General features: G+C 39.8%; 1 long non-coding RNA gene across 2 annotated transcripts in view; it reads left to right on the top strand.

Moving 5' to 3' along the window:
- Nucleotides 1-27,546, top strand: part of LOC142827021 (uncharacterized) — a 49,440-nt gene that overhangs the window by 9,354 nt on the left and 12,540 nt on the right. Inside the window, exon 1 of one of the 2 annotated variants that reach the window (XR_012901363.1) lies at nucleotides 1,633-1,831. The exons of the other annotated variant lie outside the window; for it this stretch is intronic. This is a non-coding gene — a long non-coding RNA (uncharacterized LOC142827021). Of the gene's footprint in view, nucleotides 1-1,632; nucleotides 1,832-27,546 lie in introns of those variants that run through there. 2 annotated transcript variants of the gene reach the window in all.

Below are 27,546 nucleotides of genomic sequence, written 5' to 3'. Positions count from 1 at the left end.
GGGAGATTGGCTTCTCAATTTTTCATTTTCATTTAACACACATATGTGTAGCAATGCATTTGTGTATTCTGAAGCTGACCCAGATATAATGATTGAGCACCATTAATTAAAAATATGTAATTGCCTTTTTCTCAAAAGTAAACAGAGCATGAAATTCCACTTCCAGTTAAAGTAGGTTTGTAGAAAACACCAGAGAAGGAGTCCAGCATGTTCAGACAGAGCTTGTTTTTCTCACAGCCAATGTAAACCATAGCCACAATTATTCGGTGGGTGTTCCAGGGCTGGAGAACCTATGGAGAAAATAAGTGGGTGCTGAGCACCCACCAGAAGCCAAGTTCCCCCCTCCCTTCTTCCCTCTCCCCTGCACACTGGTGGCTGCACTTACCAACTTCTCCTCTACCCTCCCAGTGATTCCAGAACACTGCAAACAGCTGATTTGTAGCATCCAGGGAGCTCTGGGAGGGAGGGGTATGGGGCATACTTGGGGGAGAAGATGGAGAAGAGGCAGGATGGGGACAGGTCTTTGGGGAAGGAGCAGGTTGGGGTCTTGGTGGAATGAGAGTAAAGCCTGGGGAAGCGTGGGAGGGGTAGAGAGTCAAGCACCCATCAGTTAAAGGGGAAGTTGGCACCTCTGATATAAACTACCAAAGTTTGGATCCTTTCTTCACAAGCTACTCCGACTAAATGTCAGAGTGAGACTAGATGATCTACTGGTCTCTCCTTTCCTCAGAATCTATGAACTGTGCTTCACTTTTGTGCAGGTCTGGTGGGTTACAATGAGCCAGCCTCCTCACTTGGATGCCTTATGCAAAGACCAAGCACAGCCAGTCTCAGCATTCAAGTTCACAATCCACTTCCTAGCAGTCCTAAGGCACAAGACATCTCCAAATGGTTGAAGGCAGGAGAAGGTTGGGCCATTCCCTTCCTCCATCCATATCAGGGAACTTAGTTACCAGTAATGGAGAAGGTGCCATCTGCTCACTCCCTCTGGAAGCCAGGGAGTTCCCAGGAGGGAATATGCCAGACAGGCCCTGACTGATGGCTGTGAGTAAATTGATTCCTCAACATATATTTCTTCCTGTAAATCTACAAAATTGTTTCTATGGGGGAACGACAGCTTTTGAAAAGAAAATATAGTAGTTCTGCCCTACCAAACAATGATAGGATTCTACAATATTTACTTCTAATGCCTCAATTTAGAGGACATTCGTTTTATGGCAGTTGAGTAATGTATTATTTCATTAATAAGGGATTTCATGTGCACTTCCCCAAGGAAATGTTATAGCAAAACTGTTATAGCAAAATTCCATGTATGACTCTTGTGTCATACACTACTGTCTTGTGTCATGCACTACAACTGAGATGTCTAACAAATGACCTAGTTCTTATCCAGTTTTTGTCAATGACTTGCTGTATGGCACTTGCTGGGCAAGTCGCAGACATCGGTGTTTCAGTCTCATCTGCAGGTATAATATTATTTACCTACTCACTAGGCAATTGTGGGAATGAAGAATGAAGGAATGTTTCTAGAGAGCTTTGAGAATATAAATCCCAAAGCTGGAGCACAGTTAAACTAGATTTGTACTGGTAGCCAGTTTCCCTGAATGAAAACATCACCTTAAGTGACACATGCGTGAGGCCTAGGCTTGTTGAAACTAGTCTGACAAATCTCTGCAGGAGAGACTGCGATTCAGTTTAGGCTTTACTCATGAATTTATACATTTCATAACAAACTGCATTTATTTTTTTGTTTATTTCAAATTACTGGCCACAGGTCTGGGCTCTCCCGTGGGCCCTGATGACCAGTGCTGCAGGCCTAACAGACAGCAAGGTGAGTGGATCTTCCCTTTCCTGGGAATACCTCCGCTGGGTGTCCTGTGCTGCCTCTCTCAGTTCTTGGCACAAAGAATTATAGGGGCATAGCTAGGGGATAGAGGAGGCATGGTCAGAGCACAATCATGCCAGGTATTTTGTGCTGCTACATGGTTCCATAGGCATGTTGCAGACAGCATAAGCAATAGGACTGTTGGAGGCTTGCTCTAGTAGGGCCACTGTAGTTCCTTGACCCTCCAGAATCAGCGGCAAGGAAAAGGTGTCTGTATAGCCTGCACTGAGTTCAGCTCAGTTTCATTATATGTTTTTGGATACTGAGCTCAGCTCAGTGGCAGTCCAGGATCTGAGCCATTATTTATAGAGCTTGTTAGGAAATTATTGATGAAACAGTTTCCTCTTGAAAAATGTTGATTTATAGAACCCAAGACTGTTCATGAGAGGGTTGGTTTGGATGAATTTCTGTACGCAAAGCACTATTGGAATTTTTAAAAAGACATAATTTTCAAGATGGAAAATGTTGGTTTCATAATTCAAAATTCAATTCTAAATTTAAGCTAATTATAGTAAAATACTTTTTAAATGGTTGAAATCAAAATATGTCTGAATAACTAGACCATTTCTATTCGGGTTGGGAAAAACTTTCAAAAGACTGGTTATTTTCCACAGATGAGAAAACTTTCCCACACAGCTCTATTTATTCATCCACAAAGAAGGATAAAAGGTGAAACTTCAGCTGCTCTAAGCTCCAACCCAGATATAATCAAAACCCAACCAACACACACCTTTTTGCAAACACCATGCCACCCTGAGAGCATGGGTAAACAGATTGGCAGTTTGTCCTGAAGGACAATATTTGGGGTGTTCTTATAGGAAAAATAATCTTTTATTCTTTAGGATTCAAGCTTGCAAACACTGCAGTTTTCTCAGTATATGTGCAATATTCCTCAAGCGCGCATGACCCGAAGTCATCACCAAATTTGATCTGCTAATCAGATCATTAGCTTCAGGTACTCATGGGGACTTCAATGTGAATGCAGATCTTTGCCCTCCCACCTCCCCAGTGTGTCATTATATCATGGCAAGAGAAACAGTCTTTCATTTAGGCACCTTCCAAGTTACTCAAGGTCAAAACAACACCAGAAAGACCACTCAGAAACCAAAAGGCAGGCAGTGAAGATCCCAGAGTCTGTCATGTGCTCCCAGCAAGATAGCTAAATGTATTTCTATATTCTAAATATTTTAATGACTAGACCACTACTGAAGATAATGTGAAGCAATTAACAGTGCAGAAGCAGAAATAATATGTAATTACAAAGATACAATAAAACAATTCAAACAAATAGGTTGGGTAGGTTCAGAAAAAAATAAAATTGACACAATACACATTAGCTGTGCTCAAAGAGCTAATGTTCAGTTTCTCTATGCTCAAATATCTTTCTCAAATATGTCTCTGGTTATTCCCGTTTGAAGAAATGTATTGCCTTCATTTTGCCTCCAACATATAACAGTTGGAACAGAGGCTTTTGGCAACCTGTCCCTAGAAGTGAGTTTGGCCACCCTTGCTGTCTATTTTAAATTGACTATTTGAGTCTCACTTATGCAATAGGCCCACTCACTGAGAAACACTTACTGCAGTTTCTGTGTTTTAATAAACATTGGAGATCTCACAAAAAGAAAAATTACAACAGGTCTGCTGTTTAACTGCATGCAAAATAGTGAGATAGACTCTGATGTTGTGGATTGTGCCAATGATACAGATGCAGTGTTCAAACTGCTGCAATCAGTTATGGTTTTAGACCTTAGACAGTTTTGAGTCCACAAAAATTGCTGAGAAAACCTGCATGCCAAAATGCCAGTGATGTGCATGTCCAATATTTAGACCCTTAGATTTAGATTATGTTCTAGGTTCTGTGGGTGAACTTAGAATCACAAGTCTCAAAAAATACTGAAGTGGGCTTTGAAATTAACCCCCAAAGAAGTGCCTGTTTATTTTTACATTGTTCCTTCAACCTTTGTAGACAACGGAGTTCTGCCACCATCTTCAATAGATACAGAATTCTGCCTGCTTCGTTAAATTGCTTTCATGCCACCCTGAAGCATCTTCTTGTAATTTCTATAACATGCATTAAGAAATGAGCAATGGACAGCAAAATTTACATCCAAATAACTGTTAAGGCTTTCATCTGATCAAAGTACTGTATAGTAGATAGGGTGAAAAGCCAGAATGTCATTCTGCAGAGCCCTTATGACCTCCCCTCAAAATCCCCCATGCTCAGAACACATTTCCCAATTATATTTATGAGTTCAACCATACACTACAAAAGGTATTAACTAATTACCATATTTCACCTAATGTGATTCTTTAAGCTTCACTGCATCTAGAATGTCAAAAGCATTTAAAGCATCCTGTCATAGGTTGGAATATGATCTCTTTCCACTGTTTCGATGATTTTTTTCCCCCATGTCATGGAAAAAAGAGTGGTTTTAGGTCATTCTTCATAGAACAGCAATATTTGTTATAAAGCTTTAAAACAAGCAGAGATGTTTAAATAACTTCTGATTTCATTTGCTTTTAGAGAACCAGAGATAAACAGAATTTATTCCAAAACTATTGTGTGCACATACCTGTTGCAATGTTGCCCTTCCTGCACTGCATAATTTGTTATGCACTTATGTTTTATTTAGCATTATCTTCCCAGGGGAGTAATGATACATTCAACAAATAACATCCAAGATATGTTGCTATCACACTGCTTTGTATAGCTAAATATACAAAGGCACAATTGCTTCTTGTCCTGGGGAATCAACCTGGGATGAGGTCAAAAGGAATGAAATCTCTATGAACTCTCTACACAATTTTTCCCCTTACACTTCTGTTGGCTAGACAAGCTTTGTTCTTGTTCCTTAATGAAGCTTCCAAATCTCATGGATTTTCCAAAATGGAAGTAAGGTGAGGCTGCGTGTACCCAGTTGGAGGTTCCATGACTCCATGCCAAATCAAGGTCTTTGCTGTCCTCATGCCAGGCAATGTAGCTCTATAGGAGCCCTCTATAGCCCATGTTTTCGGATTTGGGAGGAAGATTGTATCAGTGTTTCAAAGTAGTCTTACTACCACCACCATCATTACCACCCTTTCTAGCAAGAGACACCCATATAGAGATCTATTGAGTGGGAATGGGCCTTTATTTGAGCAGAGATGAAGTACATAAAGGTCTAGTGACAGAGTGGACTGGAAAGCTTAGGGAAAAAGGTATGACTGAGACTCGTAAGAGTCAAAGCCTAAGATGAAGTGGATATTAAGAAAGACTTAAAGAGAGGAAAATGCAGCGAGACGGAGGCTGTTCCGGGTAGTGTGGATAAACAGTCAGATAGAAGAATATAATAACCACTCAAAAGCAAGACAAATAAAAATTGGATATTTTAAATATATAATGAAGGGGCTCAGAAACAGACACCAAATCTGGGAGATAAGGGTCCTAATGGATCTGGAAGATGAATGTCCAACCTCCATGGAGGATCCTAAAGACTCATGTAATGATTTTGCATTTAGTACTAAGGTGAAATATAAAGATTACTGAGGGTGGAAGTGTTGTAATCCTGCCTCTAATCTGGTCAGCTACAGGAAAAATATTAACATTCCATAGATGGAGCCACATCCAGCCTTCCCATACTGCCAGGTAGACTATGTCAGACAGTGTAAATGTTTTCAAGGAGAGGAGACTAAAAGGAACACTGAGCATGTGAGAGTAATGGAATCTGGAAAGTATCATAAACACTTGTTGAGAGAGAGACTGACTGAAATTATTCCTCACCCTTTCATCAGAGTAAGGAAGGGAAAGAACTAATCATAAAACCAGCTCACTGTGAGTGAGTGAGACAGATTAAAGATGTGGCAGATAAAGCTCTAAGTGAGTGCTGAACAGCTGCAAACATGCTTAACTGGTAGCCACATCCAGAAGGAAGGGGACATTGGGATTTGCCCATATTTTTCTAGTGAAAGTTGATGGACTGGCACTAAATGGAGGAGGATATATAGCTGGCAACAGGCTAGTTGGACACTGAAAGCCATTCTTTCATAACACCTTTGGAAGATCAGTCTATATTTCCTGCATAAGTTCTATTTGATTCAGCAAGAGATATTTTAGCTCAGGATGGAAGAAAATTAGTAAACCTCAGTGTATCTGATCAACATGTAACTCATACATTTTAATGGGTCTATTTTCACTTTAATGCACTTAATGCATATTAACTAATATTGTACAGGTTGGAATCCCTGGTCCAGCACCCTCAGGACCTGACCAGACCCAAAGGAAGGAGTTTGCTGGACTGGGGAGATTGGTCCCTCTGCCAGGCTTCCCTGCGCCTGGGCCACTGGGCTCCCAGCTCCTCAGCTAGTTCTGAGGTTGCTGGGGCTCCACTGTCCCAAGGCTGCTGGACACCACTGCCCGGGGCACTGAGGATCCACTGCTCTGGAGTCACTGGGGCTCTGCTGTCCTGGAGCTCCACTGCTCCAGAGTTGCTGGGGCTTTGCTGCCCCAAGACTGCCAGGGCTCCATGGCCAGCCATGAGCCACAGGGACTCTTCTTCCCTGGTCCACTGGAGTTCCATGGCCAGCCCCAAGGCCACCGGCGGCATTATGCAGCCCTTAGGCTGTCCTGGGGTGCCAAGACTCTATTGCCCCGAGCCAGGACTTTCTGGTCCGGGGACTCTCAAGAGTCCTGGACCAGAGAGATTCAACCTGTATTAATAAAAACAGTGCAAGAACTTTAAAGGTAGCATAGACCGGAAGGAAATACAATCTTGAGAACAACATGTTTGAGATAGAACTGCCACCTTTAAGGATAATAGACTTTGTCCTCCTTCCTCTTCAAAAGTGACACACAATTAATTTTTCCCTTTAAAAATGTCTTAAATGCCAAAAAGGATTATTTTTCAATGTCCTTAAATATTTAAAGGGTAGTTTAAGTTAAAGTGCTACTCTGAACATAATGATAAATGGTGATTTTGTATTTCACCGACTTGCTGTTTCTGTGTATTGAGCTATATATGCTCTCATTAGTAACTAAAGAATTTGTTGTGCTCTTTCTTTTTTTAGTTCTACAGAGCTATCACAGTTAGTTGGTTTCTCTTCCATCTTGTGCACATTCAGCAGTGACATAATTAACAAGTTATCTATCTTCATTAACCATCAGTGAAAATAACACATGGCTATGAACTACCCTATTCATTGCTCTCTTAGCAACAAATTGTGACCTGCTATATATGCTCACAGAAAGGAATAAAGAGCTACCGACCTGAGGAGCACTGTGCAGGTCACAATTAGTCATCATGGGGAGCTGCTCCCTGCTCCATTCATCTGGGCAGGGAGCAAGTGGTAAGGGCAGGGAATGGTTAAAACCTTGACTTTGCAACCCATCCTGACATGCTAGCCAGCAATGCTGAGTCAGGACAAAAAGGGAGGTATTGATTGAACTCACTTGGGGTCCATTTCAATATCCTTCTACAAGAAAATCTCCCATTGACTTCAATTAATTATTTTATGTTAGCAATATTGCAGGGCAGCATTCAAAAACTCCTGAAATGGGAAAGAAGGACCAGACATCCCTGTCTCATCCCAATTTCAATAAATATTTAGACTAGTTTATCCAGTGGGTGGGAAAGAAATTATATATATATATTGATAGGTAGAACATAAGAACCGCAATACTTGGTCAGACCAAAGTCCATCTAGCCCAGTATCCTGTCTTCTGACAGTGGCCAATGCCAGATGCCCCAGAGGGAGTGAACAGAACAGGTAATCACCAAGTCATCCCTCTCCTGTCATCCATTTCCAGCTTCTGACAAACAGAGACTAGGGACACCATTCCTGTGCATCCTGGATAATAAGTATTGATGGACCTAACTTCCGTGACTTTATATCATTCTTTTTTGAACCCCCTGTTAAAGACCTGATCTTTACAACATCCTCTGGCAAGGAGTTCCACAGGTTAACTGTGTGCTGCATGATGAAATCACAGAATCATAGAATCACAGAATACTACAACTGGAAGGGACCTCAAGAGGTCATCAAGTCCACTCCTCTGCCCTCACAGCAGGATCCTTTTGTTGGTTTTAAACCTCCTCCTCCTCCTCATCATCATCATCAACAACCACCATGGGCTCAATGCCCATTGGTGTCTGATGCTTCCCTCACTATTTCCTTCCATCTTTCCCTGTCCAGTGCAGAGTGGCTTAGTTTCTGTAGACTAGCTCCATACCAATCAATTATATCATCTACCCGTTCTCTGTGGGATCTGCCTCTCCTATTCGGACCATCCATTATGCCGAATACCAACCTGCTACCTGTTAAATCTGCTATCTGTATGTAATTGACTTGGACATTGGATAATGAAACGCTCACATGGAATAATAAACAAAATGCCTATTGTTGCTCATAGATGTCAGATCTGGTAGATGCTAAATGCAACATAAGTCACTTCAAGTGACAATTTTGCCTCTTAAGGCAATCTTTATGGGTAGGTCTACACTATACACTTATTTCAAAATAAGCTATTCTGGAAGAAATACTCCAAAATAGCTTATTTCAAAATAAGCACATCTACACTACAGGGAAGCCTCAAAATTAGTCTGAGGCAGGCTCCCCTAATGTGGATGTGCTACTTTGATTTAGAGCCCCAGGAAGCACTGGGGAGTAATTAGTTTGAATGGGTCTCAGGAACAGCTATTTCAAAATAGCTATTTTGTTTGAATAAAGTTTGAATAAAGACTCTAATTATCTTACCCATTACAAAGATAGCTTCCCCAATTATCACCTCTAATATCATTAGCTCACAGACATTTACCTCCCTCCCCATCCCTCTTCTGTTCTGAAATTTGATTTGTCCTTTTCATATGTGTTCATTTTTTAAATAGTATCTTTTGGTATATATGGTTGTGACAAATTTCTGCCACTATTTGATCTAAGGAAGTGGGTCTGGCCCACGAAAGCTCATCACCTAATAAACCATCCTGTTAGTCTTTGAAGTGCTACATAGTCCTGTTTTTTGTTTCAGCTACACCAGACTAACACGGCTACATTTCTATCACTATTTTGGAATAGGCGTTATTCCTTGTGGGATGAGGTCTACAGAAGTCGGAATAAGCCACACCTATTTTGAATTTATTTCAAAATAACGGAATTGCTGTATAGATGCTCGCATTATTTTAAAATAACATCAGTTATTTTGAAATAACTGTGCTGTGTAGATGCACCCTATATTAATATCAACACCTAACTCCAACAGTGCATATCAAAGTGCAATACAAAGGAGGTCAGTATCATTATCTCTATTAAGGACACTATATTTACCTGTAACGGTGCTGATGCTACCAAATATGGATGTGCCCACCAAACCTATTTAAATAGAAGATTTCCATATTAGCACAGGGCATAGGCATTAAGTGCTACTAGACCCTTTTTCATGCTAACACAGAGATATCTGGATAGCAGTAGGTTTTCCAGCCACCTACTTCCAAGTTGCAATGAAAGGGTTAATCTCATTACTTTGAATTTCTTAGCTGCATTGTTGAATTGAGCCTTCCTAATTGCCTCCACCAGCCTTAGCGTACAACTGGCTGCTATTAGTGTCTCTTCCCCTGGCTGAGCTCTTTCAGATCCCCTACTGGTAGATAGCTATGGGCTGATTTTACTGCACAAGAACCTCTAGGGCACTTGGAATTATTCTTACTGTACTGTTCCTGCCTTGCACTGACTTTGCAGCAGCTGCTGGTTTTGTTTGTTGCTTTGGGCACATCTGATATTGCCGATAATTTTAATCTTAAGGGAAAAGAAGCAACTCCACATAAAGAATATTCTATGTTCTAAACCAAAGCAGACAATTAATGCAATGCTTTGTACTGGTGCTGAAGCCTACATTTACTGCAGCACTGAACCAGTGTACTGTTAACATGCAATTGCAAAGCCAAAGGAAAGGCTGGGATTGAAGTCCATGCCTGCGCTCCCCCACTGCTACTATTCTGTCACTGCTGCTCATGAGGGAGGGTGTGTAACATTCAGCATAAACTCTAGCTCAGGTTTCCAGAGAGCTGAGCAGGGGATTGTGTCATGGAAAATGGCTTAGCATCTGCTCTGCTCCAGATGTCCCCAGTCTCAAAAGCCCACCATGGAGAGCTCCAGGGAAGAGGCTTGGATGAGGTAGTTATCACACCAATCACAGTGGAACATGAGCCTCGCTGCTCTTTCTTATTTCGTTTAATAGTATTATTCAGTTCCTTGGTGGTATGTTTTCACCTAACTGGCCCTTGTAGCCCTTACATGATGTTTTCAGCACAGATTTCAAAGTGTTTCACAAGGGAGGGTAAGAAAGATTATCTCAATTTCACGGAAGGGCCCACTGATGCACCCCAAAGCAAAGTGAATTTCCCAAGGACAGGTCAGTGGTAAAGCAGAGGATAAAGCCATAGGGTATGTCTACACAGCAGTGTTATTTTGGAACACCGCATCTACTCTACAAGCAGTTATTTCAACATAATGTCAAAATAATGTCAAGCTAAATCTTTTCTTTTTGTGTCTGTAATTATTGTAGAAAAATATAAGTAAATAAATGTTTGTAACCCAAATGACAGGGAAAGAGCAGGAAAACAAAAAACAGATAAGTGTTTTTTAAATTGGAAGTATTGTCCAGTGGCTGGGAAAAGGGGGCTCATATGATAGGCAGGGAAACCAGGTTCTAGTTCCTGAGCTGCTACAGATTTCTTGTGTGACATTGGGCAAGTCTCTTACCCCTCTCCTGTGGCTTTTGCCTATATGCAAAAAAGGGGCTAGTAGAAGTTCCCGGTTTACACAGGACAGGTTACAATATATACATTAAAGTGAGATGTTCACTGCAGATATAACGAATGGCCTTTTAAATACCTCACAAGGTACTTTCAAACTGGAAGCTACATGTTCAAAATAAATTAATAAGAGGAAACCCACTTCAAAAGAAAAGTGTCACTTAAGTTAAAGAAGAGTATTTTCAGAGTCTGTCACTTCTACATGCAGCAACCTTGATTTTATTTCTCCATGCCAGTGTTCCCTGTAGGCTGTGTGCTTATGTGGGTGAATTTCTCCTGGGTGCCCTCACACCCAGCTAATTAGCAGTGGGCTCCCAGCTAGGTTTTGTTTCCACTGGTGGTGCACATTTTTCCCATGCCTCAATGCACCTAAAATTTATTCTGCACATGGATGGAGAAAATCCACACATGGATGGAAAAGATTAGAGGGAACATGCCATATCTCCTGGATTTCTTTTCAAAACAAGGTCTTCCAGTGAATTAAGATAAAATACTGAAAATTACATTTCCTATAGACATTTTTCCCATTTTAAAAGCATCAGAGCATCAAAAGGCATTTTAAAATGATGTGTTCTGACGTGTAGATTGGTGCTGAGGTTTTCTATACCGCCCGCAAACAAAATCACAGATCTATGTTGTTTCCATGGCAACTACATTTTAATAAGGTATAATTTCCAGTTTGATAGAACCAAACAACTAATAATGTCAGTTTCCAATGTTGCTGAAGCCAGGGTGTCAGAAAGGGTCAGTATAAAACAGAGGGCTAAGATTGATCCATTGCTGCATTCATCTTCATGGCCAGTATACTCTTTTGAAAAACCAATAAAAGTAATTATTAAAGCAGTAATCTTATTTTCACATAATCCTCATATCGTACAGCATTAACACTGAGAATACATCAATTTAAAGCTTAGTCTGATGGCTCCACAGACGCTATCATACTCATATTAGAAATGTACACTATATTTTTCATACTGGGTTTGTAATGCTTATAATAAGAGGGTTATGTGAATTTCTCTTTTCACGAGTTAATTCTGGTGGACACTGACTGACAGGATCCAACAATAACTTCAGAGGGGTAGCCGAATTAGTCTGTAAAAGGAAAAACTTTAAAAAACAACAAATCCAGCAGTGTCACACTTAAAATCAGTTTGGGGCTTAACAAATTTAGATGTTTCCACAATAAAACACCAGATTTCTTTGGGCCCAAGAAACTGAATTTAAAGGAGTAAATGAGATTTTAAAAAAAATGAACCGAAAGAAATAAAGGGACTTTTGAAGTCTATGGGACCTCTTTTATAGCCTGCCTTAGAAGGTGGAGGGGCTGAGGCATTGTCAAATCAGCACTGATACACTGCTCCATTTTCCCCTTTCTTTGAGTTTGTGGAAACCTTTTACATGAGGTCCCATGAGATTTTATCTTTTAGTGTGGGCTGAGATGGGAAGAAGTGGGGCTTGCTTGATCTCTCTGGTGAATAATCTTTCCCCAATTAATGGTGAAAGGGAACATTGATTAGTAATGCTGATGCTAATCACATCCTCTGTGATGCCGGCTACTCCCAGAGCGTTGTTTGGGGGTAGTGCCTGGAAATGCTATGCCTAGGTGGCCTTGGTGTAGATGGTCACTATCTTCACATGTCTGGTGGGATCTGCCAGTTTTGGGGGCTATCCCACTTGTTCCATAGATGCAGATGGGTGTGTGGGAACTCTGCTCCATCAAAACAATGTTGCCAAGGAAATCTCAGCTTTGCCAATCCCAAACACACAAAAATCACAAGTAAGATTTTAAATAAAATAGTGGGTTCCTTATGCTTGTCTACTGGTTTTTGGCCCTTTAAAATGAACTCAAATCATATTTTGAAGCTTTCTTCTGCAACTACAAGAGCTAGAAGTTTACTTATTTTTAATAAATAGATGAGATTCTCACATAGTCATTTGTTTCCAGGTGCTGAGGCTTTAAATAGTACACCAAATATCCAGAGGCTCACAATAAAATCTAATGAGTTGATTACACTGGAACTGTGTGGAATTGTTAGTGGGCTTTGCAGACTTATTTCCATGTAAGATGTATAATTCCTCTTTAAGGCTTGCCATTGATAATATGATCAGAATTGGGCTCAAAAATCTCAGATTGTTTAAGAACATGAGAATGGCCATATTAGGTCTGACCAAAGTTCCATCTAGCCAGTATCCCGACTTCCAATAGTGGCCAATGCCAGGTGCCCAAGAGGGAATGAACAGAACAGGTAATTATCAAGTGATTCATCCCCTGTCACCCATTCCCAGCCTCTGGCACACAGAGGCTAGGGACACTATCGTTGCTTACCCAAGCTTATAGCCATAGATGGACCTATTCTCTTTTCCGAATGTTTTATAGTCTTGGCCCTCACAACCTTCTATGGCAAAGAGTTGGTTGTGCATTGGGTGAAGAAATACTTCCTTTTATTTGTATTAAACCTGCTGCCTATTTATTTCAACAACAATATCCTGCTTAATTAATAGCCTTGGAGTGTGAAAAATCCATCAATAGGCAGAAGATTCTCTAAATATACTCTTTAATTGTTTTAGTCTTCCAAATTCAATTCCACCTAGGTCTACCAGTTTTGTCCCTTTGAGCAACATTTACCACAATAAACCTGAAATAGTAAACTCAGTGAAAACAGGACCACAACCTGAACTATCTATTAGATAGCTTGTTCTGTTGGTTATGTCTGTTCACAGTTCTTATCTTTGACTGTTAAAATGCATCCTTTAAAATATAGGTGAAGTTTCATCTGTGTTTCTGTTTGATGTATGTAATATTTGGAATAAATTCTGCTTCACACTATCCAAGAAATTAAGGAACTACCTGATAAGTATCTTATACAAGAAACAGAAAAATATCAAGAATGCCATCTCTAACCTAGTATCAGAGGGGTAGCCGTGTTAGTCTGAATCTGCAAAAGCGACGAGGAGTCCTGTGGCACCTTATAGACTAACTGAAGTGTAGGAGCATAAGCTTTCGTGGGCAAAGACCCACTTCGTAACCTAGAGATTCTCATCTCAAGACAAACATCCACCGACTAACACCTTACAAGACTTTTGTTCCACCAGACAAGAAATCTACTATACACACTTCTATTCCCTACAACAAAGAAAAGACAATAAAATTTCTAAACTGTTCCACACCACAGACTACAACAGCAACTACTTCAACCCACCGGATAATATTGTTAACCTCTCCAGCTACAAACTCAACCCAGCAGAAGAGTCTGTCTTATCCCGGGGTCTCTCTTTCTGCCCCACCTCCCCCACAAACTGGATTCAATTTTGTGGTGACCTAGAGGCTTTTTTTCGCCGCCTCCGCCTCCGAGAATATTTCCAAACTACCAATGAACATCAGTCTGACCTACCATATCCCCCCTATCAACACCAAAGGAAAAATAATTCTATATGGACTCCCCCTGATGGTCGGAATTACAATCTGGATTTCTATATACAAAGCTTCCGCAACAACTCACAGACTGACATTATTCACAAATGAAAACAAGTGACACACAATCTCAGCCATGCTGAACACTATGCTAACCAGAGTCTCAAAAACAATCCAGATATTATAATCAAACCAGCTGACAAAGTGGGTGCTGTGGTCATTTTGAATAAGGCTGACTATAAGTAGGAGGCAACCAGACAACTCTCCAACACCACATTTTACAAACCTCTCTCCTCTGATCCCACCTCAGAATACCAAAAGAAACTACATTGTCTCCTTAAAGACCTCCCTACATCTACTCAGGACCAAATCCACACAGAAACACCTTCTGAACCCTGACCAGGATTGTTCTATCTGCTTCCCAAAATCCATAAACCTGGACACCTCGGACGTCCCATCATCTCAGGTATCGGCACGCTCACTACTGGATTATCCAGCTATGTAGACTTTCTTCTCAAACCCTATGCAACCAACACTCCCAGCTATCTCCAAGATACTACTGACTTCCTAAGAAAACTACAAAACATTGATAACCTCCCCAATGACACCATCCTTGCTACCATGGATGTAGAAGCTCTATACACCAACATCCCACATGAAGACAGATTACAAGCAATTAGAAACACTATCCCTATGTAACTTTGTTCTCACCCACAATTATTTCCAATTTGAGGACAACTTATACCTCCAGATCAGCGGCACAGCCATGGGTACCCACATGGCCCCACAGTATGCTAACATCTTTATGGGTGACTTAAAACAACATTTCCTTAGATCCCGTCCCCTTTTACCCCTTCTCTACTTACACAACATCGATGACATCTTCATGATCTGGATCCGTGGCCAAGAAACACTGGAGATATTCCACAGAGATTTTAACAACCTACACCCCACCATCAATCTCAGCCTGGATCATTCCACACGAGAGATCCATTTCCTGGAAACCACAGTACAAATCACCAATGGTAAATTAGACACCATTCTCTACAGAAAACCCACCAACTCATACAGTTACCTACATGCCTCCAGCTCCCATCCAGAACACACCATATGATCCATCGTCTATAGCCAAACCCTTCGATACAATCACATCTGCTCTAATCTCACTGACAGAGACCAGAAACTTCAGGATCTCTACCGAGCATTTATAAATTACCCACCTGGAGAAATAAAAAAACAAATTGAAAGAGCCAGACGAATACCCAGAAACCATCTACTTCAAGGCAGACCCAAGAAAACCAACAATAGAACACCACTTGTCATCACCTACAGCCCCCAACTTAAACCTGTCCAACACATTATCAATAAACTACAACCTATACTGGAACAGGATACTAAACTCTGAGAGACTCTGGGAGATAGACCCATAGTCTCCTATAGACAACCACCTAACCTCAAGATGATTCTTACCAACAACCACAGGACATACCACACTAATACCAACCCTGGAACTTTCCCTTGCAACAAACCCCGTTGCCAGCTTTGTCCACATATTCACTCTGCTGATACCATTACTGGACCTAACCAATTCAGTTATAAGATCAAGAACACATATTCCTGCTCCTCCAGAAATACAATTTATGCTATCATGTGCCGACGGTGTCCGTGTGCTATGTACATTGGACAAACGTCTCAGACACTTTGCCAAAGAATCAATGCACGCAAAACAGATATTAGACAGGATCACAAAGAAAAAACAGTTTCTTGCCATTTCAACCAGAAAGGGCATTGTCTCAATGACTTGATTACCTGCATCCTGCTTCAAAGATATTTTAACACCAGACTTGAAAGAGAATCCTCTGAATTGTCATTCATGCTCAAATTTGACACTTTAAGCCAAGGTTTCAACAGAGATGCTAATTATTTTACCCATTACAAAGATAGCTTCCCCAGTTATCACCTCTAATATCATTCGCTCACAGACATTTACCTCCCCCCCCCACATCCTCCCTCTGTTCTTAAATTTGATTTGTCCTTTTCATATGTGTTCATTTTTTTTGATTGCATCCCTTTGGTATATATGGTCATGCCAATTGTCTTCCACAATTTGTTCTGAGGAAGTGGGTCTGGCCCACGAAAGTTCATCACCTAATAAACCATCTTGTTAGTCTTCAAAGCGCTACATAGTCCTGTTTTTTGTTTCAGCTGGAATAAATTAACTGCACTTTGATTTCAGAAAGTCCACTGTAAATTGTATTTAAAATACACACAGATTGTGTATGCATTATACATTCTTCCCTAACCTTTGTAGCATATCTCAACCTTTATCTCAACTGTATATAGCAACAGAATCTTTTTAGGGCCAATTTTTGCTATCCTTAGTCACTTTATAAATTTCCTTACTCCACAGCTAGTCCCAATGGCATTGTTCCCACTGAGTAGAGCTTACTGTTAAACACTTAGGCTATGTCTACACTACAGAGTTTTTCCACAAAAACCTACGGAGAATCCACACCTCAAGCACATTTTTGCACAGGAAAATTTACAGTAGAACGGCAGAACAGAGGGCTTTTTTGTGGTATAGGTATTCTTCTTTCTATGAGGCGTAACTCCTTTTTGTGCAAGAGTTCTTGCGCAAAAAGGTGTGTGTGGATGCTCAATAGGGGTTTCTTGCGCAAAAAGAGCCTATCAGAAAAAGCACAGATGCTCTGATGGCCATTCATAGAATGGCCATCAGAACTTTCTTGCCCAAGAGTGTCCATGCAGTGTGGATGCTCTCTTGCACAAAAGCAGATCACTTCTGTGATGTGCTTTTGAGGTGTGGATGCACTTTTGCGCAAGAAGTTTTTGCGGAAAAACTTCTGCAAAAGCTTCTTGCTCAAAAACCCTGCAGTGTAGCCAAAGCATTATTGAGATAATGGGGCTACTTGTAAAGCACTGCTCAGTGTAAGACTACCGGAACTGGACCTTATTAGTCAGCACATCCCCATGCAGACAAACATACAACATTATAGTGTTGATAATGAATGGTGATGACTGGGTTTTTCCAAGAGAGTTAGTTACAGATTTTTAAATGTGTTTAGATGCCTAATGATACAGACAGGCCCTTATCACTGTGTCCTTCTGAATATTGAACCATCTAAATACTTTTAAGGGCTGGATTTTTAGTTACTCAAATTGCATTGCAAATCAGTGGCCTTTTGGCACCTAATTAATTACAAATAATTAGAGACAATGTGATCCAATGTATTAAGCATGAGGCTGGAAGTTCTAATTTCTAAAGCTGGCCCTGAATTTGCCACAGATATATTGGGTGTTCTTGGGCAAGTCACTTTACAGATTGACTTCAGTGTTACAACCTGTGAATTGAATAGCTAATAAATGGCTACATTGAAGGGGTATTTTGAGGTTAAACAAGTTAATATCTTCATAGCACTTTGCAAATGTAACCTATTTTATAAGGTCTGGCTTATTATTTTATTATTTAAATGTTTCAGTTATCGGGGGATATATGAATATACTAGGCTAGTGGTGCCTTTTTAATCATGGGCTGGTTTAAAATTAAGCATTATACTTCGCATTAAAGCACATAGGGCAGGTTCTGTCTTTTTTGTTGTGTGATATCCAATCGCTAATTAGGGCCCGTAGGTACTATTGCAATGCACAGTTAGTAAATAGCCTGGTATGACTTTTAAATGATCAGCAATGCCATTTATCCATTGTTTAATATCATTCATACATGGCAGCAAATCTCTTGCAAGTAGTCATCCCTAATAAGCAAGAAAGACTTTCAGCATGGTGCGATTAATAGATGAAATCCTTATTGGAGAGACACCTAAATCCCATTTTTGTGCACTCTCTATATAAAAATAAGGCCCATTGTGATTTTGAGTGCACTATGGAGCAAAACCATCTGTCCACTACAATCAAGGAGTTATTGGCAGAACTGTGGATGTGGGGTGGGCTGAAGATTGTTGCACAGGACCTCCAAGTGCCATGGAATCCAGCTCTGCATGAGCATCATGTATGGCAGCATGCAGGGAGTGAGCCAAGGCAGTGACAGATGGCCAGACTAGTGGATCAGTTGCTATAGCACTTGTTTTAGTCTCATCTTCTTCCTGATGCCCATTGTGGAGGGGGGAGGAAGAGAAAGGATGCATGAGGATATCGTATCCACCTTTCCTACTCCCCTCTCTATCCAGCTACATGCATCTACTCAAGGCCTGGACTGGTAACTGAAACTGAGTTCTGGGTTAAGTTTTGGCCTCTAAGGTGCCTGGAGAAGAGACATGCATCCACAGTCACAGAGTTAGGTCTACATGAGAGGATAAGGCTCATAAGTAAGAAATGTGGATACAGGAAAACACTAGATTATATGGTGGTCAGTGTGAATATTTTTTTATTTCTTCCAGTACATAACATTGATGTGTTCAAAACGAAGGTTCTCTGATCTGTTCTGTTGTAACTGAATGTTGTTATCCTCTGAAAGGCCAGGCACTGACTGGGCCAGGAGTCCAACATACACTCCTGCTTCAGGAACTAGGCCTACTCACCCATGACACTTTGTGGGAATGTATCCGTAGATAAATAAAGGACTTCTGTTTCCAGAGCTCTCAATCAGTTACAGTCACACAAAAAATGTAATAAAAGAAGAAAATAGAGAAGGCTCAACCCAATGTGCTCTTCAGAGCACAGATCCAGATCATCTTTCATTCATGTTTTGGCCCTGGTCCTCAGCTGGACCCCTTTTATCCCATAATCCATCAATTGGTAACACCCTCTTTCTCCCTCCACCCCAAATACACCACAGTGAAGCAAACAGTCTTAAATTAAGATGGCTATAAAATGCATTAAATAAAAGGATTAAGCAAAAACCATAGGGCCATATGATATGGTGATTTATGCCCTGCATACTTCCACTGAATTAATTGCATTTGTCCTGAACATTAAGGGAATCTCATTTTTAAAAAAATCACCAGCAATAATGTGCTATTCAACGTATTATGTTGATTCTTTGATAATGTTGACAGCTTTGTTTCATGTTTTGATGTTTTGATAAGCTGGCACTGACAAGTTATCATAAGTACAGTATAATATAAAGTGTTATAACACAAACAGAACATAATGTGAATATACATAATGTAATTATATTATAAATTGTACTTTAAGCTTAGATGAGTGTAAGTGCAATGTTTTTCAGATATTTTAATTTCCTTCTGTACAATTTTACATATCTAATTCTAAAGAAATTACTTTTAGTTTAAATTAACAGGTCTGGCCTTTGGCTTAGTTAATAAAACCTAGATATGCATTTAAGTTTAAAAAAAAAAAAAGAAATATAACACCAAAGCAAATACAGAGTTATTGTAGTGTAGAGAGAAGAATACTTATTCAACTTTTTTATAAAGTGTGGGAGTTTCAAAAGCCCTCATTATTGGTTTAACTCTGTTTCGACAGAATTCAGTGTTAAGACATCACTTCACTTCTGTGGAACCAGATTTGGCCTAAATCCACACTCAGTTTATATTAATTTAATTCTGTTGATGATATTTTAAGAGCTGTTTAGATTGGGAAAATGTAGCTCAACAACCTTAAAGGTAGGGCAAAAAATCCCTGACAAAAAACCAGGGTGGCTCGCTCACTATTTTCCATCTTTTAATGACTTAACCAACCAACCAAAAAAATGGAGGTGCTAATGGTTCTTAACAGCCTCTTGAACTATTTGAAGTGGGTCTTTGCCCATGAAAGCTTATGCTCCAATACATTTGTTAGTCTATAAGGTGCTACAGGACTCCTTGTCACTTTTGCAGATCCAGACTAACACGGCTACCTCTATGATATCTGAACTCACTGTCTCTCTTTTTCTTTCGCTCCTCCCCTTTTTTCTTCCCTCCCTCCCTCCCCCCACACAATCTTCCCTTTTTTATTCTTGGATCTGGACTTATATCCCGGACATCTGAAGAAGTGGGTTTTGCCCATGGAAGCTCATGATACCATCTACATGTTTTGTTAGTCTTTACGGTATTATTAGATTATTTGTCTTTTTTTAACTTTTTCCTGTTACAGACTAACTCGGCAACCTCTCTGAAGCTTTTGAGCTTCAAAAGTGTAACTGCAACACTCGGGTTCCTAACTAATGCATGACAACCTTTTCTTTCATAATATCATGTCATGAACAGTTGGTAACTTCTATTCAGAAATTTTTGCACATCACAGCATTTCAAGCAAGTTACATTTAAACACAACCAAATAAGCTATGAAGGAGTAAAAGGGAAAGTCCTTTCATGGATCAGTAACCTATTTAAATGATAGAAAACAAAGAGTAGGAATCAATTATCAGATTTCATAATGGAGAGAGATAACTAGGGGAGTCACGCCAGAGCTCTGAACTAGGATCAGTACTGTTCAACATATTTATTAATAATCCAGGATATTGGAGGAGGTAAACAGTGAGGTGACAAAATTTGCAGATGATACAAAATTACTCAAGATAGTTAAGTCCAAAGCAGACTACAAAGAGTTATAAAATATACATGTTCTTATTTTATCCTGTTAAGCAAATTCTAGTGGTTTTTTCTGCTTTGTAGAGAACAGAAAATCGAAAAAATGTTTACAATTTGTCTTTAAGGGTAAGTTCTCAAGTAACTTGATTTCACTCATTTTGGTATTTCATTGCAATTCTGAGTAATTTTTGGATAAAATTGTTGAACTGAAAGGGAGGCCTACAAAAATTACACCTCAATCTAGCATCTGTAGTATGAGTGAAGCTGCTGCTCATCTTCACGAGATTCTGAAAGAGGATAATTTTACAAGTGGAAATTTGACTGCTTCAGTTGAAACCATATGCATTTGTCCCAGTCCTCTGAAGCAAAAACCAAAATGATTTACACATAAATAGTAAGAAACTGAAATGCAACATCCTGTACAAATTAAAACCCCTCAGGAGTTGAGACCTATTATCAGATGATGCAGCAAAAGTCAGACCCTAAAACTCGCGAGGCTTGGCTTCTCAATTACAGGCTAGCTCTTGTTAAAGTAATTTAGAAGGGTTCCATCATTAAATATTTTTGTCTCAACTCTATTGTTATTTTCTCTTGCAAGGCAGGAAAAGTGTAGATAAGGAATGATTAGGAGAGCAGCAATGCTTATTAGAGTAATAATTTTCAACCCCCTTGGCATTTCATACTGTCTCATTAAAGGCCGTTTTAAAATGTATTTCATATGGTACAATAAAAAGAATGAACAAAAATGAACTGATACTCAAAAGTAGAAATCTAAAATACTGAAGGTTAGTAGACTACAGATCTAGGGAAAAGGTTGATTAAGACAATTTCTTGATAAAGATCACATCATTGCAATGCAGTCCTGCATATGCTCACTACAGCATTGTCCATTAGGAGTCAGTGCGCAGATTCTGGAGGTTACCTGTCTACACCAAATGTATTGTCAATTTAGTCTATGTATTATGGCTGAAACTCATCCCTTGGAGGAGAACCTGTGACACATCCCTTGCAAACTGACTGGCTGGTCAAGGGAACGCAGCTGAAATGCCAGTGAAAATGAGGTAGGAGAAGAAGCTAACATAGGTAATGCGCAAGTTAAAAATTACTTAGACAAGTTAAATGTATTCAAGCCTGAAGAAATCCATCCATCCTAGAATATTCAAAGAGCTGACTGAGGAGATATCTGAGCCATTAGCTATTATTTTTGAAAAGTTAAGGAAGATAGGAGAGGACTGGAAAAGGGCAAATAATAGTATGAACAAAAAAAGGGGGGTAAAAAAGAACAACTTGGGGGCAGATTAGTCATCTTAAGGTCAGTACCTAGAAAGATAATGGAGTAATAAATAAGGAATCCATTTGCAAATACCTAAAAGATAATAAGGTGATAAGTAACAGTCAGCATGACTTTTTCAAGAACAAATCATATAGAGTGGGGTCTTGCAGGAATCAGTTCTGGGTCCAGTTCTGTTCAGTATCTTCATCAATGATTTAGATAACAGCACAGAGTAAGTTTGCAGATGATACCAAACTGTAAATGCTTTGGAGGATAGGATTAAAATTCAAAACAACTGGACAAACTGGAGAAATGGCATGAAGTTAATAGGATGAAATTGAAAAAAGGCCAAGTGTAAAGTATTCCACTTAGGAAGGAACAGTCATTTGCAGACATACAAAATGGGAAATTTCTCTCTAGGAATACTAGAGATGGGGACTTAGGTGTCAGAGTGAATCAAACTAAATACAAGTGTGATGTAAAAAAAGCAAGAATCATTCTAGGATGTATTAACAGGAGTGTTGTAAACAAGACATGAAAAGTAATTCTTACAATCTACGCCACATTAATTAAATGTCATCTGGAACAGTGTTTCTCAACCTTTTTTTTTTATAAAGTACCTCCTTTTTAAAAAAAATTATAAATACCCCCAGTACCTACAGTTTTCAGACACACAATTTTTTTTCTACCATTGCAACATATTTGTTTAAACAACTTAATCGTAGCCGGGCAGGCGATGAAATTTTGGGGTGTAAAAAGTACAAAAATAATAAAGCGCTGTAAAACTTAAAACAAAAATTCAATTTTCTCCAAATTTTAGTTGTGTTGACATAACCCCACCGCCTCCCAGACTTCTCTCAAATATCCCTAAGGGTACTTGTACCACTGGTTGAGGAAACACTGATCTGGCATATTGTGTCCAGTCAGGGCACCATATTTTGGAAAATATATGGACAAATTGTAGAAAGTCCAGAGAAAAGCAACAAAGATTATTAACTTCTAAAAAACATGACCAGTGAGAGAAGATTGAAAAAAATGGTTTGTTTAGTCTCGGAAAAAGAATAATAAAAATAATAATATAAGGATATATACCATCTCATAGAACCAGAAAGGACCTTGAGAGGACATTGAGTCCAATCCCATGACCTCACGGCAGGACCAAGTACCATCCCTGACAGATTTGCCCAGATCCCTAAATGGCCCCCTCAAAGATTGAGCTCACAACTGTAGGTTTAGCAGGCCAATGCTCAAAGCGCTGAGCTATCCCTCCATCCCTCCCAGGAGACTGAGAGGGGGCATGAAAACAGTTTTCAAGAACATAGACAACTTAAAAGGAGGGAGAAAAATTTCTTGTTGACCTCTGAGGATAGGACAAGAAACAATGAGCTTAAATATCATCAAGGGCGGTTTAAGGAGGACATTAGGAAAAACTTCCTGTCAGGATAGTTAAGCACTGAAATAAATTGCCTAAGGAGGTTGTAGAACCTTTATCATTAGAGATTTTTGTGATCTGGGTAGACAAACACCTGACAAGGATGGTCTAGATCCGTTGCTTCCCATGGCTCCCCTTGGCTGCAAAGGATGAAACGGAGCCAGTGGGAGCTGCGCGGCTCCATGGCCATGGCGCCAGTACATAAACAAACTGGGGCAGCCAGTTAAAGTGTTTCTGAAAGTGTTTCTGCGGTACACTTTCAGAAACACTGGTCTAGATAATACTTAATTTTGCCATGAGTGTAGAGGTCCGACAGTCCTATAATTCCCTGATTCTTGAGGAAGGAGACAAGTAAATGTATCCCTCTGCACCCCAAAAAACAATCTAAAAACAACAGAAGATACTGAATCACCCCCATAGGTGACCGACTGAAGCAGGAAGAGATCCTAAGAGATAAGCAGGAAGGGACCCTAAGATCTGCCAAATCAACCTCCCCTCCGTTCACCATCACAGGCAACCCCATCATGCAATCCCACAACTGTTCTGAGTTTGGGGCCTGACACTTAATGCTGGAAATGCTCTGCCTCCTGCTCCCTTGAGTTTGTATCTCAGTTCATATGATGGTCATATGATTGTGGGGAATTCCTGAAGGACAGGTAATCTTTGAGGTAAAAAAATTAAAGTATATACAGCAGTGTGACCACAATGCAGGATGTGGATAGTGATGTAAAGGGTTAACCAGTTAATTTTCCAGTAAGCATGGCCTCCTCAATATGCTTATTGGGGTAACCAGTTAACCTGTGCCCAGTTAGGCCAGAGCAACCCCCCCACCTGCAGTGCAGTCTAGCGGGTTCTGCCCAGCTGGGCTAGAGCAATCCTGTGGTGCAATGTGGCAGGCTGGTTAAGCGACTGAATATACAATTTGACATTTTAAACAGGATGTTACATCCCTAATTGTGGCGCCTTGGTATGATATGTTCTTTGGTTTATTCTGCTCAGTAGGGTTGCCTAATTCTGTATTCCTTTTTGCTTCTTTGCAAATTGCATAGAGTTTGTGGCCGGAAGGGACAATTAAGTCATATAGGCTGACCTCCTGTATGGTACTGGCTGTTAACTTTCATCAAGTAACCCTGTACTGTGCCTTATATGTTGACTTTCATAACCTAAAGAATAACTTCTTGAACGCATCGAGTCTTGAATGTATTAAGGCCATAATCACTGGTCCTTAGGCAACCAACATCTTCCAATCCAGTGATTAATTCATCTTTATTCATTATAATGAAGTTCAAAATAGTTACCTCATTTGGGGTACAATATCTTTTGTGTTAGAAAACTATCATCTATAATTTTAAAAACCAATAATGTTTTACTAGTTACAGCAGGCATCCTCCAACATATGTATCACAAACTGAGATCTGCGATAATGACGCAGTTTTTCTTTCCACACAAATTACAGACACATACTGAAGGAATAACACATTCTATTTATGGCTTGGTGGTCTGTAGCAACCTCCACTCCGCACACAAATATCTGCTCCTCAACTTTGTTGATTATCATATTCATAGGCAACATCCTGTGCTTCAGAATTACCAATAACTCTAAAATAGATGATTGTGTCTTTAATGTAGAATGCCACTGTGATCAATAGGAGGAGTGCTGGTCAGCACCCAGTAACTAAAGGGTTAAACTCAGATAGCTAGTGTGGATGTTGTCAGAAAGCCAGAAAAGCCAATGGGAAAAACTGTTGAAATTTGAATTGTATATAGATATCCTAGCTGCTTTCTTCCTTTTGTATGAGTTCTAAGTTAAGGTCTGGAGTGAGCAATATGCAATAATTGGGACTACCATGCCTCCAAGGAATTCAGGGCATGGAAGTGGACTGGACCATAAAGGGATTATGAATAAATAAAAGGAAAATGTATTTTAGTCACAGTCGGGGTATTTTATTTTGCACTGGTTATTTGGTTAAACTTCTCTGCGTGAATTCCATGTGTCTTCCCTCCCCCACTGACCAATAGATTTTTTGAATAGCCAAAAGAGATTGTTCTTTGTGTTTTGATCTGTTCTTTTCTTGGTTGCTCTGTAACACCTAGCAACCAAGTATGCTTTAACAACTATATCTTTTTGTTTTGTTAATAAAATCCCCCCTTATAAAGTAATTATTTGATTCTTGTGTCGTGGAAGGTAAGAGGAGGTCTCTGTATGGGTCTGTCTTTCCCAAGGGAGGTTAGCTATCAAAGACACAGTTTGTTTTCTGTGTTTTCTTTTGTTTTTTTCCCAAGCTCTCTTGTGGCAGAAGAACTTGGGGTGCCCTGGGGGAAGGAATTCAAGTGTTCCTTCCTGATTTTTTCAGGGTTCTTTAAAAAAGACCATTGGTGGTGGCAGCCTGTCTTCCAGAGCCAATGCATCTGTGACTTTGGGGAGTTTTTTGTAAGCAGAGCCTATAGAGGCAAACTATTCAAGGTGTGTTGCGGGCCCCCACCTTCTGCACTCGGCGTGCCAGAGTGGGGAACACTAGCTCCCACCTCTTCTTCCAGAGGTAAGAACCAAGGTGCTGAACATTGCAATAGTTCCGTCTGGACTGGAAATGATGGATACATGAACTTTTGTGACCTGGTGTTGTCTGAAAGAGGAGGTCACTGTCTTCTTACTGGTAACAAGTGGAATCGGATGCTTTTAGATGACACTAGTATTTGAATTTTCAGAGCAGTTTCTGAGACCAGCCTGTCACCAAAGCTAGGTACCATCTTAGTTTCTGTGCTGTGTAGGCCTTTGGGTAAACAAAGTAAATAACTTGGGAACAAGTAAATAACTTTTCCTTATTCATGTTTTTCCACACCAGTCATTATTTTATTGACCTTTATCATATCTCCCCTTTGTGTCTTCTTTTCTAAGCTGAAAAGTTCCAGTATTTTTAATCTCTCTTCATATGGGACTTGTTCCAAACCCCTGATCATTTTTGTTGCCCTTTTCTGAACCTTTTCCAATGTCAATATATATATATTTTTGAGATGACATGACTACATCTGTACTAGGGATGTAAAGAAGTAGTCAACTAGTTGATAACCCTCTGTATAAGTCTTGATTGGCTTGGGGGCAGGAGAGCAGCAGGGCATCCACGTGCCAGATCAACACACTTGGCGGGCCGAATCCAGCCCACGAAGGCTCTCTTGCCCACCTCGGTCTATTGTAAGAAATATAATGTTGCACAATTTGCCTTAAGATTGTAATGAATTAAATTGAAAGGGACATGTGCTATTCTTATTGTATCCCTGATTCCAAGTCTACTGGAGTCACTGAACACCTTTTGATTGACTTCAGCAGTGATACATCAGTCCCAAACTTTGTAGTGCTTGATGCCTAAGAAATTACAGGTGGTTTAATAAAATATACTATATAAAGTATAAAAGAAGTTTAATGTTTGGGTAGGCTTTATTTATTTTATTTATTTATTTATTTGTTTGCATACCTAACCTACTTTGAACTATGGGTGTCTATGTAAATAGTAGCTCCCACTTTACTCAGGAAGGTAACTTAGCAAATTTCTGAGTATCCTTTTATTTTAAAAACATATTTTGTTTGGTCCTTTCACTGCTGCCAACCTTGCTGCTTTTATACTGATCTCCCATTTATATAGGCAGTTAAAAGAGGAATAACGCTGTCTTTGAGCTTGTGAAAATACTCTTTCTGAAGCAATTTTGGAGATGCAGTAAAGAGGCACACAGGGATTACAAAGTGACAATTGGCCAATATATTTGACCCTTCCACTTAAATTCAGTAAAAAAGTTATTAATCGTATACATATTTTGACAGTTGAGTCCTTCTTTACATGGTAGATTATCTATGAATTAAGATTCTTGATTTTCTAATCTTAGTGGGCTAGCATGTACTATAGACAAGGTTGTAACCAGGGTGGGGTAAGAATGGAAATCACACACAGTGGCAGAAAAACGCAGTGGAGAAATGCAAAAAACCAGCAGGAGGCACAAACGTGTTTGCTTGCCTCAGGGGCTAAAATGCCTACATACAGTTTAGACTATAGACATAGGAATTAAGGCTTCTCCCTAAAATTCTAGAAACCATAAGTTATAGAAGGCACTGTATAACTAGCAGTTTGATTTATGATGGAATGGGTATGTTTATTTTTTTTCTTTTTCCTCAGTGCCCTACAGCTTCATGTTCTTTGCTGCTCATGCAGTTTGCTTCCTATTAAACTAAATTGCTATTTTCTAACTTTCCTCCAAACTCTTAATTATG

The sequence above is a fragment of the Pelodiscus sinensis genome, chromosome 2, assembly GCF_049634645.1.
Source record: "Pelodiscus sinensis isolate JC-2024 chromosome 2, ASM4963464v1, whole genome shotgun sequence".
NCBI lineage: Eukaryota > Metazoa > Chordata > Testudines > Trionychidae > Pelodiscus > Pelodiscus sinensis.
This window is presented reverse-complemented; position numbering and strand designations above follow the sequence as displayed.